Below are 21249 nucleotides of genomic sequence, written 5' to 3'. Positions count from 1 at the left end.
CCACAGGAACATGGTTCTGAAAGGGGGCATTCCTGCCTATGGCCACCTACCATCTGAATTTCCATGAGCTACCTGACTGGCCACCAAAGGACAGAAAACACCTCTGGCCTTTGGGCCCTAGAGGGTAGAATGCTATCCACCTGGAAGGTACAGGTGACAGTTGAACTGTGCCTGAAGTGGACCCTCAGAAGGAATTTGGCCTGGGGAACTGTGGCAGGGGCTGGGAGACTTGGCAAATCCAAACTGTCTTCCCAAAGGGATCTTCCTCTTATGTTTTCTTGTTTTTTTGGTAACCATGTTTTCCATGCTTCATATTACCAGGTGACAGCTCCTCCTTGGTGGAGAAATTTGTCATCCCACTGGGATAATTCCAAAGTTATTCTAAGAGTTCCTGCTCCGAACAAATCAAGCCAATCAGGAAGCTCCTCCACATGGGCTGAGCCGGCTGATTGTTTCCCCCTTGCACGCTTCCTGCTATTGTTCTCTAGCATGTTCTCAGAGACACAGTCACTGAGCCCTGCCCCTTCCTCTCAGGAGCCTAGGCTGCAGTCATTGCTATGGGTTGAGGTGTGTGAGACTCTGAGATCAGGCACCTGGCCAGGAGAAAAGGGTCTGAAATGAAAACAGGGGTGGTTGCTGGCTAGAGCAGAAACCACAGTTTTTGGGTCTCTCTGGCCTCGGGAGGGAGGTATGAGATATTCTGGATCATTCATTCAGTGTTTATCAAGCATATGTTGGGCTAGGTACAGTGACAGTTGCCTAGTCTCTACATTTAAAAAACTCATCCTTGGGTCACCTGGGTAGCTCAGTTAGTTAAGTGTCTGACTCTTGGTTTCAGCTCAGGTCATTATCTTACGGTTTCATGAGTTCAAACCCCACGTTGAACTCTGCATTGACATCATGGAGCCTGCTTGGGATTATCTCTCTCTGCCCCTCTCCCAATTGCACTGTCTCTGTCTCTCTCAAAATAAATAAATAAACTTTAAAAAAAGAAAAAAGAAAAAACTCATCTTCTGAGGGGGAGGCAAGTGTGAACAATTTCAAAAAAGTGCTGGGCAGAGCCCAAACTGCAAAGTCCACAAGACAATCAGAGAAGAGAGCCTGACTGCTTAAAGAGTGGAAAGGGCAGGATTTCAGGGGCTTGGAACATTTCAGTGGGACCATTCCAATGGGACCTCATCCCGTTTCAGTGGGATGAGAAAAAGTATCAAGGCAGAGAAGTGTTTAGAAGGCATTTCAGGCCAAAGCAATGGCATGCACAAAGAAGTCAATGTGCCAGTAGGGTTCAAGTAAATGAATGAGGACCTCTATCAGACTGGACTATTCCAAGTGTGCTCATGAAGGGAAGAAGGTGACAGAGAGGGTCGGGTCCAGGATGAGATGGCACTTGAATGCTACCTCTGGGGTTTAGATTTGACCCTGAAGGCAACAGGAGACGGTTTAAGCTACTTGTCCATTTGTCTATTTGTCCGTTTCATGGGAGTGCCTGGATCAGCTATGTTCTAGAAAGATCACTGTGGCAGCTGTATGAGAATGGATGTGGATATGTAGGACAGGTGCAGAATGAAGCATAAAGGTCAATTAGGAGTTGTCCAGGCAAGGGGTGAGGAGGCCTACTGTGAAAAGCAAAAAAGGGCTCCATTTATTGATTTTTATATTCCAGTGACATCAAGGTCATTCTAAGTCAAACATTTTGGCATTGGTGTGGCCTCACAGGCTGGGCTGAAACAAGTGAGCGCATTAAATTGTGAAACTACATGCCAAGGTAGGCTGTGGTAGCCCAGTGCCTAGAGTCTGTGTAGTTTAGCAAGACTCTGGGCTTTACCCTCCTGCCCACCTCTCTCTTGGCCACTTCCTTGAGACTGCCCAACTGTTACAGGTATGAAAGGTATCTTCTTTGGAGAGGGAGGAAATACAGCCGAAGCCAGCCATTTCTGTTCCCTCTGATGGCCTATGTGTTGTCTAGGAAATGAAATTGAACTTGGACGCCCTAATTTAAGAAGTTCCAAAGATTGAAATTGTCTGAAACCCATGAGTTCCTACAAGAAAACAAGCTCTTGGCCCGATTCGCTGCATCACTGCTCCCACATGGCTGCAGCAGGAAAGGGCGTGGAGTAACATACTAATGGGTCATCTCACGTCTGGGCATATGCTGAGCCTCCCCTCCTCCATTACAGCCAAAAGGCTGAGTCAACACTGCACACTGTCCTCCTTGAGCATCCCACATGGATTGCAGGTACAAAGTGGCTCTGCACTGCTGCTTTCCCTTGGCATGTTCACAGCAGTCTCTTTGGCACGTCCCCTGCCATTTTTCTATCTTACAGATATAATAGAGTCATTCTGTCAAAATGCCAGCAAGAAGACCCTATGGGGACCTCTTACAAATGGCACAGATGGTTTTGAGGCAGAAACAGCGACACCTCCCATCTCTGGCTCACGCATGCCCCCTGGTGGCCCACAGACTGGACAGGTAGGGATGGAATGGTGTTGGTGGATGAGCCTCCCCACCCCGACAAACCTGGCTCAAGGTTACTGTGTGGGTCAGTCTCCCAAGGAGATCCTACAGAAGGTAAAGAAAGTCAGGCATACCACAGTTATTATGGGGTTTTGAGATAAAAACTTGAGGAACTAAAAATAAAGCTACAAATATTCTCTCTGATGAACTTTATCCCTCTAGACTTATCAGTTCTGTTGAATGAGTGATGACTAATTTTGGATTTTCACATCCAGAAGGAAAACAGAATTTTCCTTATACCAACAGCCTGCCAATGAGAATGTCCAGATACAAAATGATTCACATGTAGGAATCAAAGTCTGGGTCGGACAGCATTACTTATACCAAACTGGAGAAGTTCTTAGAAGCAACATGAAAGCAGCTTGCATCAGGTTCCAAGAAGACAAATGTCCTTCAAAACTTATCCAGAGACTTGTGCTTTTAACTGAAGCCCTCTGTCAAAGAGATGATCCAACTGGCCACTTGAAATGGAAACTCTTGAATATAGAAATAATACATTGTGTTCCAAAATGATGATTTAAAAAACAAAAAAAAACCCACCTGCCTCTTTCTGGTGGTTTGGCTAAGGCAGAAAGGGCACTGGCCATCATCTTCCTATTCAGCTGCAGTCCTACCCCTGAAGTTTTCCTACCATTGTCTATTATTTCTGGATCTGGAGGCTAAGGTAGAATTACCTGCTGAAAACACCAGGAAACGTCATTGCGACCTTCAACCGTAACAGCTCAGGGTGGACCAGATTTGTAGCTGAAAGAGGACCACACACCTCCTGGGCACACAGGAGAGTTACACATTCCCACAAAACCCGAAGTATCCCAATAATAACTGTAGCAGACATTTGTGTAATACACAAAGTCCATTCTCAGCAATTAGAGATTGTTTTATTCCTGCATAATAGATAAGAAAATTGAGAGGAAGGAAAAAAGGGAAACCAGAATTCTGATATCTTGCATGTCACAATCAGATTGCTACTAAGCCCCTCATGACTGTTTTAGCCAGTAGGGGGCAGCAGGATGTAGAGCAAACAAGTCAGGATCAGGAGTTCAGTTAGCCTGCCAATGACTGCTTGGAATCCTGGGTAAACTCCCTACTTTTCTGAGTCTCAGTTCCCTCATCTATAAGATGTTTATAATGATGTATACAGAAGAGTTATTTCAAAGCTATGAAGATAAAGTTAATATTTAAAATATCTCAGAACACTTCCTGTCAGAGAGGAAGCATTATTTAATGTTTGTTTTTGCTTTCTCTTCCAGTGCTTTTTAAAAAATAGAGCTAGAGGCGTCTGGGTGGTTGAGTCGGTTGAGCATCCAACTTTGATTTCTGCTCAGGTCATGATCCCAAGGCTGTAAGATTGAGCCCCGCATCAGTCTCTGAGCTGAGACTGGAGTCTGCTTGGGATTCTCTCTCTCCCTCTCTCTCTCTCTCTCTCTCTCTCTGCCCCACATGAGTATGTGCTCTCTCTCTTTAAAATAAAAAAAAAATTAAAAAATTAAAAATTGAACTTAAAGACTATTCTGTTAAACCCTGAATATTACCTTACAGGACAAACCAAAACATACTATTTAATAGAACAGATTCAAATCCAACTTCTTAATCACGTAGTTTGTGGCCCAGAGGATTTAAGAATACCCACAGGTTCTTAGGTTAAACCAACTTTCCAGAGAATGTAAGTTCTATCATCTGAATGCTAAAAGCAAAATTAATGAATCAGTTATTGGCTTCAAAGATAGTGAAAGTTAAAATTGTGTGTGTGTGTGTGTACATGTTGAAAAAATACAGAAAATCTACTTCAAAGTCTCTATGTGTGTTTCTATGTGTACATGGGGGGCCATCTAGTGGCAAGTAAAGTCATCTTCCACAAACCAAGGTAGTATGTTTGGGAATTTAGGTAAAGCCTCTAGGAGGAAATTGCCGTCATTCTGCAGATTTGTACTGTGTGGTTATTGGGAATAAAAATCTCATATATCAACCCCTCCCAACACACGTGTTCTTCCCTCCACTTAAGGCCAGTCATTTGTACAAACATGGATCCCAAGGCCCATGGCTCTTCCCGCTTCTGCAAAGCAGCAGTGAGGCCCTGTAGGGCATGCTCCGTCTCTGAGGCTGTCTTCACACACTTCTCCAGACCTGCGTGTCCTGGTCCTTCCCTTAGGGAGCACAACACTTCCCTTAAGGAGCAGCTTTTTCACTCTTATATCTGGAAACCCAGTGACCAGGGCCAAGAAGGACATCCAGCCCATGAGGTCAAGCACAAGAAAGGGCTCATGAAGTCTGTGAGGTTCCAGTACAGACGCTCGACCTTTGTCATCTCAGGAACCCCAATACCCAACAGAAGGACCTGCAAAGAGTAGACCCTGGCTGTCTGTGGAATTGAGTGGGGCCTTGTGTGTACACTTATTCCCCCATGTTCTCCTCTCATTGGGCCAGGGTAAGAGTACAGCTATGCTCCCTTTTGGACAGGCAGTTCCACCCAGAGCTAACTGGCCATAGGCATCTTGAATTTCCAAGTCCAGCCAGGGCCCAGGGAGAGACAATCGGGCTCTGCTATGAGGTCAGGGGATATACTCTGACTGAGAGCGGAGGAGTGGCTGAGTAGCTAAAACAGCTTATAGATGCACTCTACCCATAGATGAATTAAACTAGGCGGAATCAATGTATATTGAGAATTGAATGGTGCTATATCTCACTTCACAAAGGACTAGAAGCAGGACTATACCTGGGGTAGCCAGTTGCTTTACTGCATTAAAATGATGGTATATTGCACAGTCTTTCCAGCAGCCAGTGCCAGGTAAAATGAGGTATGGCTGCACTGACTTCATAATGAAAGATGCTACAGTTCTGATGACATCCCTCCCATCAAGACCCTGCCTCTAGTTCAAAAGAGACAGGATCCACAGAGGACAAACTCTGTGCTGTAAGAAGAGAAAGACAAAAGGGTACCAACAGGAGCTGGGAACCCATCATGTGATGAGCGTTGATTAGATACTTTACATACTTAACTAAGTTAAGCCTCACAACAGCCAAATGAGATACCTGTTATTGATTCCTACTTTACAGATGAGTTAAGTAGCTTGCCCAAGGTCCCATACAATTAATGAGGTGCAGAGCTGAGATTCAGACCAAGGTTAGTTGATGCTGAAGAACACTCCTTTCACTGCATCGGTAATAAACCCCTGCTCAGCCCTTTGGAACCCGGGAGAAAGAGGAACTCCTAATTCATGGTAGAACTCTATTTAGGCCCAACGTATTGCTGAGACTAAAAAAGAAAAAGAGAAAAAAACACACAACTGAGTAGGTCTAAAACTGGTCCCAAGGTTGGAAGTTTTCCTTCATGGTTAAGCAATGCCTCTCCCTGAGAACTCTCCAGAGCCCTGGCCTTCTGCAATGCCTTCTCTGGTCCAGGTGTGAGTGAGGATCATGGGATTGTTGACTGAACTGTTTTATTTGTACCTGTGTCCCAGTCCATCCTCTGTTGGTGGACAGTCTTCTTCTATCCTGCTCAATTCAACCTAACCTGGCCATCTGCCCAGTTGGTTCCAGTCTACCCTTGACTCATCTACCCCTCTCTTTCTCTAACTGAAGCACTGAGCCAGCATCCTAGTCTCACTGCTGGGTTTATTACAACTCCTCTACTCTGAAACTTTCAATCATACTCCACAGCCTCTAGAATAAATTCTAAATCTCTCAGCTTAGCATTGAAAGCCCTCTGTGATCTGGTTCCAACCTGCTATTCAGGTCTTTTCTGTAGAGATGCTTCTATAGTTAGGCCTGTGACTATCCTGTCTTCAAAGAGATGGCAGATCCTATGCAGAAAGACCACCCAGGGCAGGCCATGCCTGGACCGTTGCTCCTTACAAAGAGAGTGACTCTGTGAGAGAAGCAACTGTTTACTGTCCTTCCTGTTTCCACACGTCCTTCTCTTTGGACAACATACCAGAGATAGTGACAACCTCCAAATGGAACCAGGCCCCTTTCAGCTGTTTACAACAGGTGGCTGGGCTGTGAGGAGCCAAATGGGCTTGGTTGAAATGGAGCGTCCATGACAACCAGCTGATCTTGCCAGTTAAGCTCCATTCCAGCAGGCCTGTGGCCACAGTCTCTGATGATTGCATCATTCCGTAGCTCAAGCCCAGCTCTAGAGCTGGGACCCAACATGAGGCTGAAAAGGGCTAAGGCCTCACTGAGGTTAGGAAGGGCCCCTGTTTTCCAGTCTGATTATATCTAATGATTTCCACGAGCATTTGCTCCATGTCAATGGCAGCCATTCAGCTCACATGCCTACACAGCCTTTATAGCTTGTTTCCCATGAACCTGGAATTTCCTTCCGCTTAATTGAGGCATATTAAATTTGATTTAGTATCTTTTATTTTTTAGAAGTGAAATCATGACTGCTTTACAACATTCAGGTATTAAAAGTTCTGGGTTAGGACATAATGTACTGTCTAGAGTCAAAGTTAACTCTCTCTGGGTGATAAATATTTCTTGGAAGGGGACCTTCTAACATCAAATGATGGGACTCAGGACCAATAAGAAACTTAAGTCCAGAAGCTTCAGGAGATCTCTGAATACTCAAAGTTAAAAGACTTTGAAGAGTTGTCTTCCATTATAACCAAGTGGATTATTAATCTCTTGAAGGTAGCAGTTGTGTCTATCTTCATTTGTCTAACTTAGCTTGGCCTCCATCATAAACATTCGATAAAAGTTTACTGAATGAGGGGCGCCTGGGTGGCTCAGTTGGTTAAGCGTCTGACTTCAGCTCAGGTCTTGATCTCACAGTTTGTGAGGTGAGTCCCGCATCGGGACTCAACAGCTCAGAGCCTGGAGCCTGCTTCGGATTCTGCATCTCTCTCTTCCTCTCTCTCTCTCTCTCTTTGCCCCTCCCTCACTCGCCCTCTGTCTCTCTTTCTCTCTCAAAAAATAAACATTAAAAAAAAGGTTTATTGAATGAATGAATGAATGAATGAATGAATAAGTCTTAGAAAGATTAATATCAGCCAAACCCCACTGGGGTAAAAGCCCAAACCCTAAAACCCTCAAATGAACATTCCTTTCTCTGAACATCTACCATCTTGAGAACAGGTATGATGTATCCAGCACCTGTCACATGCATATGCCATCCGTCAGGCACCTAGACCGTTAGATTCATAAAGGCAGGAAGAAGACTCTGTTCTCTTTTCTATAACTCCAACACTTGGCCACTGCTATGTACGATGCTCAGTGAATATCTATTTAATAATCTCACTCCAAATGAATATCATGTCAACCACTACAGAGCAATCAGCTGTGAGCGTGGATGTTTGTTCACAGCAGTACTTGTTCATCCTTCTAGGTAAATGGAAGCCTTGTCAAGAAAATAGTCTGCTTCCTTTAGTTTATGTCACGATTACCTGTCAATCAAAGTAAAAGAGACAAAGGCGCAACCTGCAGTTGGAAACACGTGTGCAGAGAGAGGTATTACTAGCACTGATACTCAGAACAACTGTGGGCATGTCGCTCTGCTACCTTCTTTCCTTTCTCCCTCCGTCCAGTAAACATGAGTGAAAGCCCTTTTGTCCCAGCAGCACGCCGGGGTCTGTGAATACAAAAGTGAACACTACATTCTCTTTGCCTCCAGGAAGCTGAAGCTGGAGGTGAATAGAGCAAAAAACCCCACAACTTCATGTGTGCTCTGCTACAGTAAGTTATGGGCTAAAAGTGTCCCTGGGGGACACTGAACCAGTGTCCAAGCTCAGGGAAAGTGGTGTCTTAACTGAGGCCTGAAGGATCCGTAGGAGCTAGCCAAGTCAAGAGGAGTTAAAGAGTGTTCCTGGCAGAAGGGGCAGCATGTACAAAGAACTTGACCCAGAGAGAGCTTGGTACCTCCAAAGAACTGCAGAGAGTACTGGGGCAGTCAGCAATGGAAGGAAGTGGAGGCAATTATGAGAGATAAGGCTGGAGAAGTGGGCAGAGGCCATATCATAAGTGGTCCTCTAAACCATATTAAGGAGTTTGGACTTTATCTTACAGTCCAAGGGGAATGAGTGAAGGTTTTTAAACTGGAGAGTGACACCATGAGATATAACTTCTGCAAAATACTTCTGGTGGCTGGGTAGAGTTTGGGTTAAAAGGACACAATGCCAGAGGAAGAGAGACTGGATGAGAGGGTTTTGCAGCAATCCACATGAAAGATAATGGTGGCCTGGACTAGTGTCACAGTGGTGGGCACAGAAAAGAGTGGAAGGATTCTAAAAATATTTGTAATATAGAGGTGCCTGGGGGGCTCAGTCGGTTAAGTGTCTGACTCTTGATTTCAGCTCAAGTCATGGTCTCACTGTTCGTGAGTTTGAGCCCAATGTAGGCCTTGGCCTGATAGTGTGGGATTCTCTCTCCCGCTCTCTCTCTCTCTCTCTCTCTGCCCCTCAACTGCTCATGCACATGTGTGCTCGCTCTCTCTCTCAAAATAAATAAATAAAGAGAAATGTTTGTGATATAAAATTACTGAATAGATATGGAATTAAGAAGCAGAGAGGAATTAAGGATGCTGCCCCTGCTTTTAGACTTGGATAACTGGGTGCACGGTGGTGGTTTTCAATGAAATTAAGAACCAAAGAGAGGGAACAAATTAGAGAAAGTAAACAGTTCAATTTCTGACTTGTTGAATTTTAGGTGTTGGAAGAAATCCAAATGGATATGGCCAGGAGGTGGATGGCTGTATGGATAGCTCAGGAGAAAAACAAAAGTGGGATGAACGAACGTATTTCAGAAGATGCTATCACTCAGAGAGAATGTGAGAAAGAAGAACATCAAGACAAGAACCTGAAAGGGGCGCCTGGGTGGCTCAGTTGGTTAAGCATCCAACTCTTGATTTTGGCTCAAGTCACAATCTCGCAGTGCATGGGATTGAGCCCCTCGTCCTGCTCTGTGCTGACAGCATGGAGCCTGCTTGGGATTATTTCTCTCTCTCCCTCTGCCCCTCTCATGCATGATTGCACTCTCTCTCAAAATAAATAAGTAAACTTAAAAAAAAAAAAGAGACAAGAACCTCAAGGAACCAACATTTCCAACATTTTGAGGACCAACAGAGAAAGAGGAAGTAGAAAATCAAGGATATTATCGTGGCAAGTAAACCAAGGAGGGAGGGTTTTTTAAGAAATAGGGGCACTCAGAAGTCTCACCTGATGCTCAACAGTCAACTGAGGTGAGGATTAAAGTCTTCATCACACTTGGCCACTAGATGGTCCTGGTGATTTGGCAAGTGCAGGGTCAGAGTACATGTAGTAGGACAGTGAGTGGGAGGTGAGGAGGTGGAGAAGCAGAGCATGCATGGCTGCTCCAAGAAGTATGTGGCTGAAGGGGAAGAGAGACAGGATAGTCAGTGAAGGCAGGGGAGGTGCAGAGTCAATGGAGTTTGTGTGAGGGAACTTATTCCCTCAGACAAGAAGAGAAGAATATTTTATAACAAATGGCTGCTTCGGGGCACCTGGGTGGCTCAGTCAGTTAAGCATCCAACTCTTGATTTTGGCACAGGTCATGACCTCATGGTTCGTGAGTTCGTGCGCTAACAATGCAGAGCCTGCTTGAGATTCTCCCTCTCTCTCTGCCCCTCCCCTGCTTGCACTCTGTCTCTCTCAAAATAAATAAACTTAAAAAAAATTAAAAAACAAAACAAAACAAAACCAAATGGCTGTTCCAAAGTAAGCTACACACTCCTAGGTGCTTTAACACAGTATTGTCTTGTTCTTACCAAGACTCCTAAAATTTATTCTCTGTAATGACTTTTAAAAGGTGCAATAATTCGACAAGCAATGTCGAGTACATCCTAATAAAGGAAACACTAAACAGCTTCTATGAATGTGAACATAAACTAGTCCAGGCAAAGGATATTTCTAACATACATAAAAGCAGAACCATGAATTTAGCACTCTGTAAAATGTGTCTTCAAGTAGCTGAGAAAGAGAGGACTTTTGAGAGGTGTTTCCTCATCTTTAAAATGGTATGGAAAGAAAACTTGAAGAACAGGAGTGTGTATGCGCCTTTGTGTGGATGGGTGAAGTTGTACTTTTACTTGGAATATCGGGAGCTTAACCTTGATATTGCAAAGACCTGGGGCAGGTGTGGAGGGTATAATTGTTGCAGAGGAAGTAGGGCACCACTGCCTATGTGGACTTTTAGTTTAAATTCTTTTTTCAATGTGTCCATATTAATTCTCTTGAGAGATCAGAGACAACCACAAATAGATTTCATAAGACAGGTAAGTAAATTATATTTTACCTGATCAAATCACAAATCTTTTTGGTTTGTGAATGTGATCACCTATAATTTATTTTAAAGCAAATTCCCATATGCCAGTGATTAAAGAACATCTCACCTAAACAGTAAGTGGGCCCCTCCACACGCCCTCATCTTCCTGAATGAGCTGGCAGCAAATACAGTGGAATTTTGGTGAGAGGTGAGCAGGCTGTGGCACAAAGGTCACCTCTAAAATGGAAATACGGAATCATTCCCATTCTCCTTCCAAAAGAAGAAACCACAACTGTGCACTTATACTTACTTTTTATGTTGAACAAAACGAGTATGATTTGGAACATAATTGGGAATCAAATTAAGTCCCCCCCCTCCCCAATAAATGGGCAGTGAAAAAACTCGGTCTGAGAATCATTCCATTTGTTTGAAGCAAACACGGGCTTTGGTTCATGACACATAATGTCAGCTACCACTGTGGCTAGATTCTATTTTGAGCCTTTCAAATGTGCTAACTCATTTGATCCTCAAAATTCTCAAAGTATACGTATGAATATCTCCACTTTACAGATGAGGAAACTGAGATAAAAAATATTAAGTAACTAGTCTGAGGCCATCAAAGGTGGGGAAGTGAAGATTCAAATCCAGTGAGAACGTCTACTGTTGTCCCCACACCGCTCTGTCTCCTGTGAAGGATGCCAGGTTGGCCTCAGTTCTCTGTGCTAAAAGGTTGAGTGGTGAATATTTAAACCTTGTGGAAAATCCACATTGCCTGTTATTGGCATAGGATTCACATCTAAGGAGTGGCAAGAAGAACTCGAGGCTAATTACTAAGTGAAGCAAAAGTTGGCTGGGGCAAATTCCAGCCAGGACATTTGAAAGCTGGTGTAATTACACCGTCTGAAGAAAAGCCTGAGGACATCTTAATCATGTTCTTTATCAGAGCTGCATCTGGCTGCACTAGATAAAGGACATGCTGAGAACCTATGTGCCACCATCCTTGACATATGAAAATGTCCCTTCTGACTCTCAACCAGTAGGGACTGTGCCTTGAGGAAGCCATACTTCCTCCCTGACTCTATTAGTACCATCTTGGCCATGACAGTGCTCGCCAAATGAAAAGCCACTCAGTTGTAGAATCTCCCTTCCCTTCCTGAAAAACAGGTGAAAAGTGCATCACTCAGAAATGGTGTAAATATAGTCCTACCTGAAGGCAGAGGGCTGAACAAGCCAATTGCCAAGGGTCTTCCACAGATCCACATGATTTGTTTAAGCCATGGAGAGTCTTACAGAATGGAGAGCCAAGTTTTACTTCTGCTTTCCCAGACCAAATCATTTCTCTGGGCCTCTTTTTATAGCCTGACAAAAATTCTTAGATGTTCCCAAGGAGAGCAAATTTTATTGTTGCTCCTATTTGCAGATTCAGCCGGAATATTAACTGATTTTCCCAAGAACACAAACTAAGACATCTGTGGGGCTAGTATCAAAATGTCAGTGTCTTAGATTCCTGTTCTTTGTTTTAACAGAGAAGACCACGTCACCAGCAGATTACCCCGTATGGAAGACCTGTGTTGTGTTCATAAACCAGCTGCACCCAAGAAAACCCTATCATTCTGGGGTATTAATTTGGAATTTGTGATTCCTTGTTATGGAATGAAATTTGCTTTTGCATTAGCTACTGGAAAAGAACAGCAGTTTTGAAAGAGCACTGGGGACCTGGGTTTAGTTCCAGGAAGATCACTGACTGACTGGGTCATTCTGAGAGTCCTGTGGTCTGTCCTGTTCTTCACCTTTAAGCTGAAAAGTGTGGGGAGGGAGCTATTCTAAGGACTTTCCAAGTTCTTTTCTGAATCTAAAGATAAATGATACACAAAGATGGCAATGGCCATATTTAAACATGTAGGCAAAAAAAAAAAATGTGATTTGGGCCACATCTTCATCCCTCTGCCATCTGGGTCCTAGTGGAGCTTTCTCAGACTCTCTGTGGTCAGGGACTAGGGTTTTACCTCCACCCATCACACACCGGTGCTAGCAGCTGGCTCACAACACATGCAACTCACCAAGGGAGTGTGACAACACCCAAACTGGTCTGTTTGGTGAGACAGGTCCACTCATCACCTTCCTGGTTGCCATGGCAATGTCAAATTGCTATGAAAGTGTCCAAACACCTTACCAGCAATTTCTGTCCTTATCTTGTCATAGACTGGTAATAAACAGTTGCCTGACCAGAAGCAGTCCATGGACTATACTTTGAACAGCATCGGGTTTAGCCATTTTCTCTAACAAAGCAGGTCTCCTAAGGACCTGAGCAGGGCGTCACTCAGATAACCTACATGATTTTTTTTTTAATAAGCAACTGGAAAGCACAAAGTACCTTTAAAAAAAATAATAATAACCTGCTGAGATAACTCCAGCCTCTCACCCTATTCAACCAGGTCTGCCCCACAACTGATCTGGATTCTTCTCAAATCCATCTATCACATTGTCCTACTTCTTCTGCCCTTGGTGTTGTTCTTTCTCATCCTCTGCTTTAGCTAACAGGTCCTGGGTAGGCTGAGCAGCCCTAAAATTTCTGCTGAGGGCCTCAGGGTGGTACACATGAGCTGATCACAGAGCAGGATGGAACCTGAGAGACCAGCAGCTGCCCTGGGGACAGAAGCCACTTCTCACGCTTGTCAGGGAGCAGCCACTCCACTTTCAGGGCTGTGCTCTCAGCCCCACTTCCCTCCACTGCCCTGGACCTGTCAGCAGCGAGGTCTGGTATTTCCAAGTCACCACTGGACTCACATGTCTGAAACAACGTGCTAAGCTTAGGGGGGTGGCATCCCTCTCTGCTGTTTCTGAAAGTGGAGAGGGGATCAGGTAAAATCAAACAATTGGGATTATTAACATATTGCACCCTGTCACATCATTATTTTATTTTTGTAATAAAAGCTAGAATCTATTGGGTACCAAGGCCTAGATCCTTCTAAGCACTCTGCATATATTAACTTAATTACCACCACTACCTAAGAAAGCTCATCTCATTATTATTAGCTCCTTTTCATAGAAGAGGAAATTGAAGTAGAGAGAAGCTAGAAGAACTTGCCTAAGATTTCACAGGAGGCAAGTGGAGCCTCTGGACTTGAACCCAGCAAGTGTAATGCTGATGCTCAAGTCCATAACCACAGCTCTGTACCATCTCTAGATGGACATGTTGGCTTTGAATCTCATGACAATCCTATGGATGATCTAAGGCCGAGGCAGATCTATTAAGCTGAAAAATATTTATTAAGCAACTTACTAGGCAACAGGTAGTATTCTAGGCACTTGGGATACATACAGTGAATTTGGTGTGTTAAATGGTGGCCTCCAGAAAGATATGTCCACACCCTAAGCCCTGGAACCTGCAAATGTAACCTTATTTGAAAAGAAGGGTCACTATAGATGCAACAAATTTAAGGGTTTTGAGATGAGTTCACCTGAGATTATCTGGATGGACCATAAGTCCAATGACAAGTGTCCTTATAAGAAATAGAAGAGAAGAAAATACAGGGAGGAGAGAGGCCATATGAAGACGGAGGCAGGGACCAAAGGGACACAGATACAAGCCAAGGCATCCCTGGAGCCACCAGAAGCTGAAAGAGGCAAGGTAGGACCTCCTCTAGAGCTTTTGGAGGGAGCACAGCTCTGCAGACACCTTGATTTTGGACTTCTGGCCTTTAGAGCTGTGAGCAAATATATTTCTGGTATCCTAAGCCACTAGGTTTGTGGTAATTTGTTACAGAAGCCTCAAAAAACTAATATTGGGGTAACCAATAAAGCCTCTGCTCTCACAGAATTTACATCCTAGCTAAGAATCAACAAAATGGAATGGGATGGGATGGGATGGAGTGGAATGGAATGAAAAAAGAGAAAAACACTGGTCTAACAGCCACATAACATTTCTCCTCAAACATTACCTTCTCCAGGGAGTCTTACCTGCACTCCTTAATCTGAGTGTGCAGTACCCCTCCCCTTATATGCTCCTATAGACCCTTTTTGAACATCCATGACCAGACCTTTCCTACAATTTTGTAACTGATGATTCCCATGTATAATTTTGGATTCCCCAGCTGCCTCTAAAAGCTTCACATCTCGTCCGGCTTTTCCTGAGATTATGTACGAATGGGGGAGACTGGGAATACCTGGATGACCAACAAGAAAGAGGTGTGTGGAGACCAAGAAGAGGGCAGGGCCACTGCACATACTCGTACAGCTTGCTTCTGCGAAAGGATGAGGGAGCAAAGCAGGTTGGAGTTCACCCAGTGGTGTTTCCAAGTGGTGGCCCACTGCCATGAAGAGATATGAGTCTAATTCCCCTCTCTATGAGTGAGCTGGCTTTCATAGCTGAGGTGAAACCAGCAAAATACAGCACAGGTGATGCTATGACGCTTCTGAGTGGCCAGGACAGAAGAAGTCTTGCCGCTTCCAGCTGGGTCCCTTGTAATGCCTGCCCTCCGGACACTCTCCCTTGGGGAGCTCCCGGTCAGAACCCAGCTGCCTTGTGCTGAGAAGGCCAAGTCTGTGGACAGGCCACGTGGAGGGGCCTTGCACATTAGTCCCAGCCTTTGAGTCACTCCAGCTCAGGCCCTAGACATGTGAGTGAAGAAATCTCTAGGTGATGACAGAGCGCAGCCCCTTGAGTAACCAGCCATTTGCATCTTCCCAGCTGAGGCTCCACAGGAGCCTTCAACTATACTTCAATAAAGAAAGAATCCGTGGGCACAATAAACCTGACTCATTCATGTTGCAAATGTAACTGCACATGTGCTCCAAGTGTGCTAAAAACAGTTTCTCAGGAAAGGGACAGGCACGAGGATGTAGGCAAATCCCTCCTAATAAACGGGTCCCAGCCTAACTCACCTATGACTGTGCACCTCTTCCCTCTCAGCCGGCCTGAAATTCCCACTGCTGACGTGTACACCTTGGGTAAGAGAGTCGAAGAATCCCTGATGGGCAGAAGTTGATTTTAGGGTGGGAGAAAGAAGGGGATCATTTCCTCTAGCTTCCTGGCACGAGTGTGCTAGGGAACTGGGGTCCTAGAATGGCAATGGACCTGCCCACCTCGTCTCCCACTTGCTCAGTGGAGGTCTCAAGCTTGGAGGTGAGGGGAAGGAGAAACTGGAAAGGCCGGTGGAGGCAGGACTTGCAGTGACAAGTCTCAAGCAGCCTCAGGTCCCATTGAACTCTTCTCTGGGGCCTCAGACAAGAAGGGGATACAAGGTGGGGCTGTGGCTAGGACACAGACCTGGCTCTAGGCCCCGACGATGGAGCGTCAAGCCAGCCTGCCTACACGTGTCTGCTCCCTGCCCAGGTCAGAGCCCGCCTGCATCCCCGTGGCCACGGGACCACGGCTACCAGACTCCACCGTCAGGACTCCATGTCGTAAGATCGTAGGCTGTCCTTGCTGAAAAGGATCTGAGAGACCATGCACTGCCTTCACAATGCACAATTAGGGAAAAGCAAGGAAGGAAATATCAACAGGACACCTGATATTTTAGTTTCATCAAGAATATAGAGAGGTCACAAGGGACCATATTGCTGGCTAGGGGGCAGAAAAATGTGATTTTCAGAGGGGGAACTTTCTGTAGAGGATAGATCAGGGGAGACCAGAAAGTCTGGAACCAGCCATCAGAAAAGCTGGCTATGCACAATTTCTTCAACTATAGCAATTGTTTTAAGGGGAATACAAGCATTCCCCAAATGTGGCTCTTACGTGGTCTTAGTGCATGGACAAAATTCTCCTGCTATCTTCATTATTATGGACCCCTTAAACACAATTTATCTGACCAGTAACGAGGCGATCATAATGGAGCCTACAAAACCCAAGTAAGGCAAGATGCCTGGGATCTCACAGTAGGCTCTTGAAGTAGGCTCTTCCACTATGGCCTCTACGAGACACGTGGGCAGTGTTGACATGCTGAGCACAACAGGGAAGTGTTTCCCCCCGACCTGTCCTAGCTTCCAGAGCTAACCACAAACCATAAGCATTCACACCTCAGAGTCTGTGAAGAGGGACTTTTCTATGTGGCCCCAGAGGGCAGGGACCAGAGAACCAATGGAAATTGCAGGGAACGTAACTTTCATCCCAAAGAAGGATCCTGTGTAATAGTGAGGGCTGTTCCAATGTGGACTTGGGTATTACCTTGCAAGGATGTGAGTTCCCTGTCACTTTTAGCCTTTGAGAGAGACTATGTACTGACTCCCACTCACTGGGTTCATTGCAAACTCAAGTATCAGACAGGAGTTGATCCAGATTCCCCTTCAGTTATGTATACTCTAAGATTCTATGGTTTTATGAGCTGTCATAAAATCATTGCCTTTGCAAAATCAGTGCAGCATTGGACACACACGCACACAAGAAGGCAATCATTTCTTTTTAACTCAGAACTGACTTTCATGGTTCACTGCTTGAGAGAAGCCTTATCCTATAAGCAACTGAAACATCTGTCATTCTGCACTGAAAATCATTAATGCTATCTTCATAAATCTTTTTCCCCCAGTTTTACTGAGAGATAATTGACATATGTCGTTGTGTAAGTTTATGACATACAGCATGATGGTTTGATTTACATATATTGTGAAATGAATATCACAATAGGTTCAACTAACATCCATCATCTCATACAATCAAAAGAAAGGAGAAAAAAGGAAAACTATTTCTCCTTGTGATGAGAACTCTTAGGATCTCTTAACAAACTTCCCTATATATCCTACAGTAGAGGCAGCTACAGTCATCGTGCATTACATTACATCCTGGGACTTATTTATCTTATAACTGCAAGTTGGTACCTTTGGACCACCTTCCTCCAATTTCCCCTTCCTTCCCACCCTCTGCCTCTGGTAAACACAACTCTAATCTCTTTTCCAATACGTTTTGGGCTTTTCTGTTTTGTCTGTTCTTTGTTTGAAGATTCCACACATAAATGACATCATACAATATTTGTCTTTCTCTGACATATTTCTCTTAGCATAATGTCTTCAAAGTCTATCTATGTTGTCACAAATGGTAGGATTTCTTCGTTTTTTATGGCTGAATAATATTCCATTGTGGACTAATCTTCCATATATGTATATCACATCGTCTTTATCCATTCATCCACGGATGGACTCTTAGGTTGTTTCCATGTCTTGGCTATTGTAAATAATGCTGCTATGAACATGAGGGTGCAGCTATCTTTTTGAGTTAGTGTTTTCATTTCCTTTGGATAGATTCCCAGAAGTGGAATCACTGGATCATAGGGTAGTTCTATTTTTAATTTTCTGAGTAACCTCCACACTATTTTCTGCAGTGGCTCCACCCATTTGCATTCCCACCAACAATGCACGAGAGTTCCCTTTTCTCCACATCCATGCCAGCATGTATTACCTCTTGTCTTTTTTGCCACATAAATCTTTTCAGGGTTCTGTGTTCTGAAGCAACTTGATGGGGGGATAATTTTAGTATCAACACCTGTAATTTCAGCCTTTGAAGGAGTGGTTCTCGGCTGGGCCCAGGGGACACACTCAGCAATGTTTGGAGACATTTTTGATTGTCAAATTGGGGGTGGGAGGATGCTACTGGCATCTCCTGGGCAGAGGCCAGGGATTCTGCTAAAGATCCTGCAATACACAGGACACCCTCCCCGACAATAATAACTCTCCAGCCCAAACATCAGTAGTTCTGCTATTAAGAAACCCTGTTCCAGAAGGATGGAGGAGAAAACAACAACAAAAGCACCACTCTTAGTTACTGACAACCAACTGTAGTTGCCACTTCACAAGAGCATATGATCTGTACACATTACAACAACCCTTCAAGATGGGCATTGCTATCCCCAGGGTACCGGTGAGGAAACTCAAGTCCAGACAGCAGCACTGTGTCTAAGATCAAACAACTTGCAAATGCAGAACTGGGGCTCAAATCCAGTCAGTCAGACTCTAAGGTCCAGGTTCCTAATCAGTGTGCTGGGAGCCTTTTATATAACAACATACTGTTTGCAGCAGAGACTCGGGCTGTATACAGTCAAGAAAGAGCACTCAAGAGCAAAGGGCTTCAGAAAGAGAAAAAAGGAACCGAGCCTAAAGTGGAACCTGTACTTCCAGACAGAACCTGAGGGGGGCAGGCTTCCGAGCCACGAGGACCACTCACAATGGCACACTTGCTATTCTGCTTCCTGAGGAGACGCTGGTGGGGGCTGAGGAGGGAAGAGCCCCCCCCCCCACTGCATCCTGAGGTGAACTTCAGTGTGATTTCACTGAATATCACGTCTCAAAATTTTGAACTTAAACTAAACTTTTGTTCAGATGTTTGAGAAAGTGCGGTGGCATTAGAGCCAGTTGAAATACTTATTCACTTAGTTTTTTAAAAAGTAATCTCTACATCCAATGTGTGGCTTGAACTCATGGACTCAAGATCAAGAGTCACATGCTATACCTGCTGAGCCAGCCAGGCACCCCTTACTTCTTCACTTGGGTCACTTGGGGTCATTGGGGGCAACAAGTTACTTTACCTCCTAAGCCTCAGTTCCCCCAACTGTATTATGGGCATCATTACCACTACTTTGTGGCAGTGTTATGAGGATAAAAACAAGAAAATTGATGAATTCAGTGGAAACCAAAATGCTAGGGACCCAGAAGAGAGTAAGAGACCAAGGAACAAAGTGACCCCACTACATCACTGTGTGGTTTACAGTATCTATGATTTTACTATGGTGAAACAAAGAGAATGGGAAGGAGACCAGGGTTGAGTGCCAGATGTGGATGTGGGGCGGGGCCACAGGCTGGGATGCACAGATTTGGAATTGCCCATGTAAGGGCTCCAGGCTCTGCTGCTGGAGAGCAGTGCATCATGGAGTCAAAAAATAGACAGGATGAAGAACAGATTGAATCCCAAGCAAGTGTCCTTTGTGATTCCAATGAACATTTCTGTGGTTGCCTTTTCTAGAACATTTATTTGTGGATGGCTGTCTTCTTGTTGGTTGCCAAAATCCCACCATACAACACACACATGCTTATGCCTAATGTCTCTAGTCTTCTGCATTGAACCTCTTAAGAATGGGGAAAATTAAGCGAATTCTGGTATTCATCAGAGACCAACAGAAGCACTCCAAGGATGTTAATTCAGAAGCAGAAATGGGCCAGTTCATAGGCGTCTTGAACTTTCTTTTTAAAAGTTGCAATGCCCCATCTAGGTTAGCAACCGGGACTTCAAAAGTTTATTCAATCAATATTTGATGGGACATATTTTAGAACTGACAGCTGATAAGATGAATTAGTCATCTGTGATGAGTCACTGATTCACACATGGGGCTTTGTCTCCTGAGAAGTTAACCTCCTTCCCCAATTCTGGCCTGTCTCCTAAACCGCTTCCTTCTACAACAGCAGCATTTCTCTGCATAGGAAGTGGGATCTCTAGCCAACTTCCCAAATTAAAGACTCTCAGAATACCAGAGCTAGAAGATACTGAAAGACCCTTCACTGAAAAGATGAGGAAACTGAGACCAGAGAGGGTGTGAGTCTTATCCAGATTCACACAGCAAGTTAACAGTAGAGCTAGCATTAATACTCTAGCTTTAAAAGAGCTCGTTCCATTTTCATTTACTAGTCCCTGAAGTCCCTCATCCTCACTGGGGTAATTCCAAGGTGGGGGGAACAAATTTCCCCGTATTTTTCACTCATCAAAGAAAGTTAAGAACACTTAACTTTCAAAGCGTCATGAATTTGCATATCATCCTCACGCAGGGGCTATGCTAATCTTCTCTGTATCATTACAATTTTAGTATATGTGCTGCTAAGAGAGCACTGGAACACTACATTTCAAACATGTGAATAAAACCTGATGAAATTAGAAAGAGCATCTTCAGTGGGAAGATCACAGGGCAAGTAACAGGACTTGTTGACTGGAGCAGATGTGAAGAAGGCAAGTGTCATATGGATCTAACTGTCAGAAGTCTCCAAGAGTATCAATGTGAGGCCCATGTGTGGCTCCAGGGACCCATCACATATAGTGACAGCAAAGAAAATGGTTTACAATGAGCCCAAGCCAGAAACAATCCTTTGGGCTTTCTCAATATGGCACCCCAATAGGAAATAAAGCATACAAAAGATGTGTCATTTGAAATAAAAAATTTAAAAAAAAAGAAATCTTTGTAAAGATTTGGCTGTCAACAATTCTGACCATATTTAGCCTATTTTACCTCTGGTTTCTAGTAAGTGAAGAAAATAAGCAATAGACTGAGCTGTCCTGACACTGGCCAGGGAAAAGCTGTACAAAAGAATGGCCGTCTGTTTATCCATTGTAGTGACCAGCTCTCTTCTTCCTTTCCCACTGCCTTCATGTAATCACTGTAGTGCTTTAGTGCTCTTAATTAATTCAATTTTATTTATGGTCTGTTCTTTTTTCCATTTACAGCAACTTCTCTTCCCTTTTTTTTTTAATTTATTTTTGGGGCACCTGGGTGGCGCAGTCGGTTAAGCGTCCGACTTCAGCCAGGTCACGATCTCGCGGTCCGTGA

General features: G+C 44.3%; 1 protein-coding gene and 1 non-coding gene across 2 annotated transcripts in view; both read right to left on the bottom strand.

Moving 5' to 3' along the window:
• The window catches only part of LOC124524507 (paralemmin-2), a 73354-nt gene that overhangs the window by 30808 nt on the left and 21297 nt on the right, over positions 1-21249 (bottom strand). The gene's annotated exons all lie outside the window — the stretch shown is intronic.
• Positions 20432-20537, bottom strand: LOC124505545 (U6 spliceosomal RNA). Its single transcript, XR_006960676.1, has one exon. It is a non-coding gene; the product is annotated as a U6 spliceosomal RNA (small nuclear RNA).

This window comes from Lynx rufus, unplaced genomic scaffold (genome assembly GCF_022079265.1).
Source record: "Lynx rufus isolate CCGP_SWC_20201006 ecotype Redwood Valley unplaced genomic scaffold, mLynRuf1.p SCAF_10, whole genome shotgun sequence".
Taxonomy (NCBI): domain Eukaryota; kingdom Metazoa; phylum Chordata; class Mammalia; order Carnivora; family Felidae; genus Lynx; species Lynx rufus.
The sequence above is the reverse complement of the archived record's forward strand: the minus strand, read 5'-3'. Positions and strand labels throughout refer to the sequence as shown.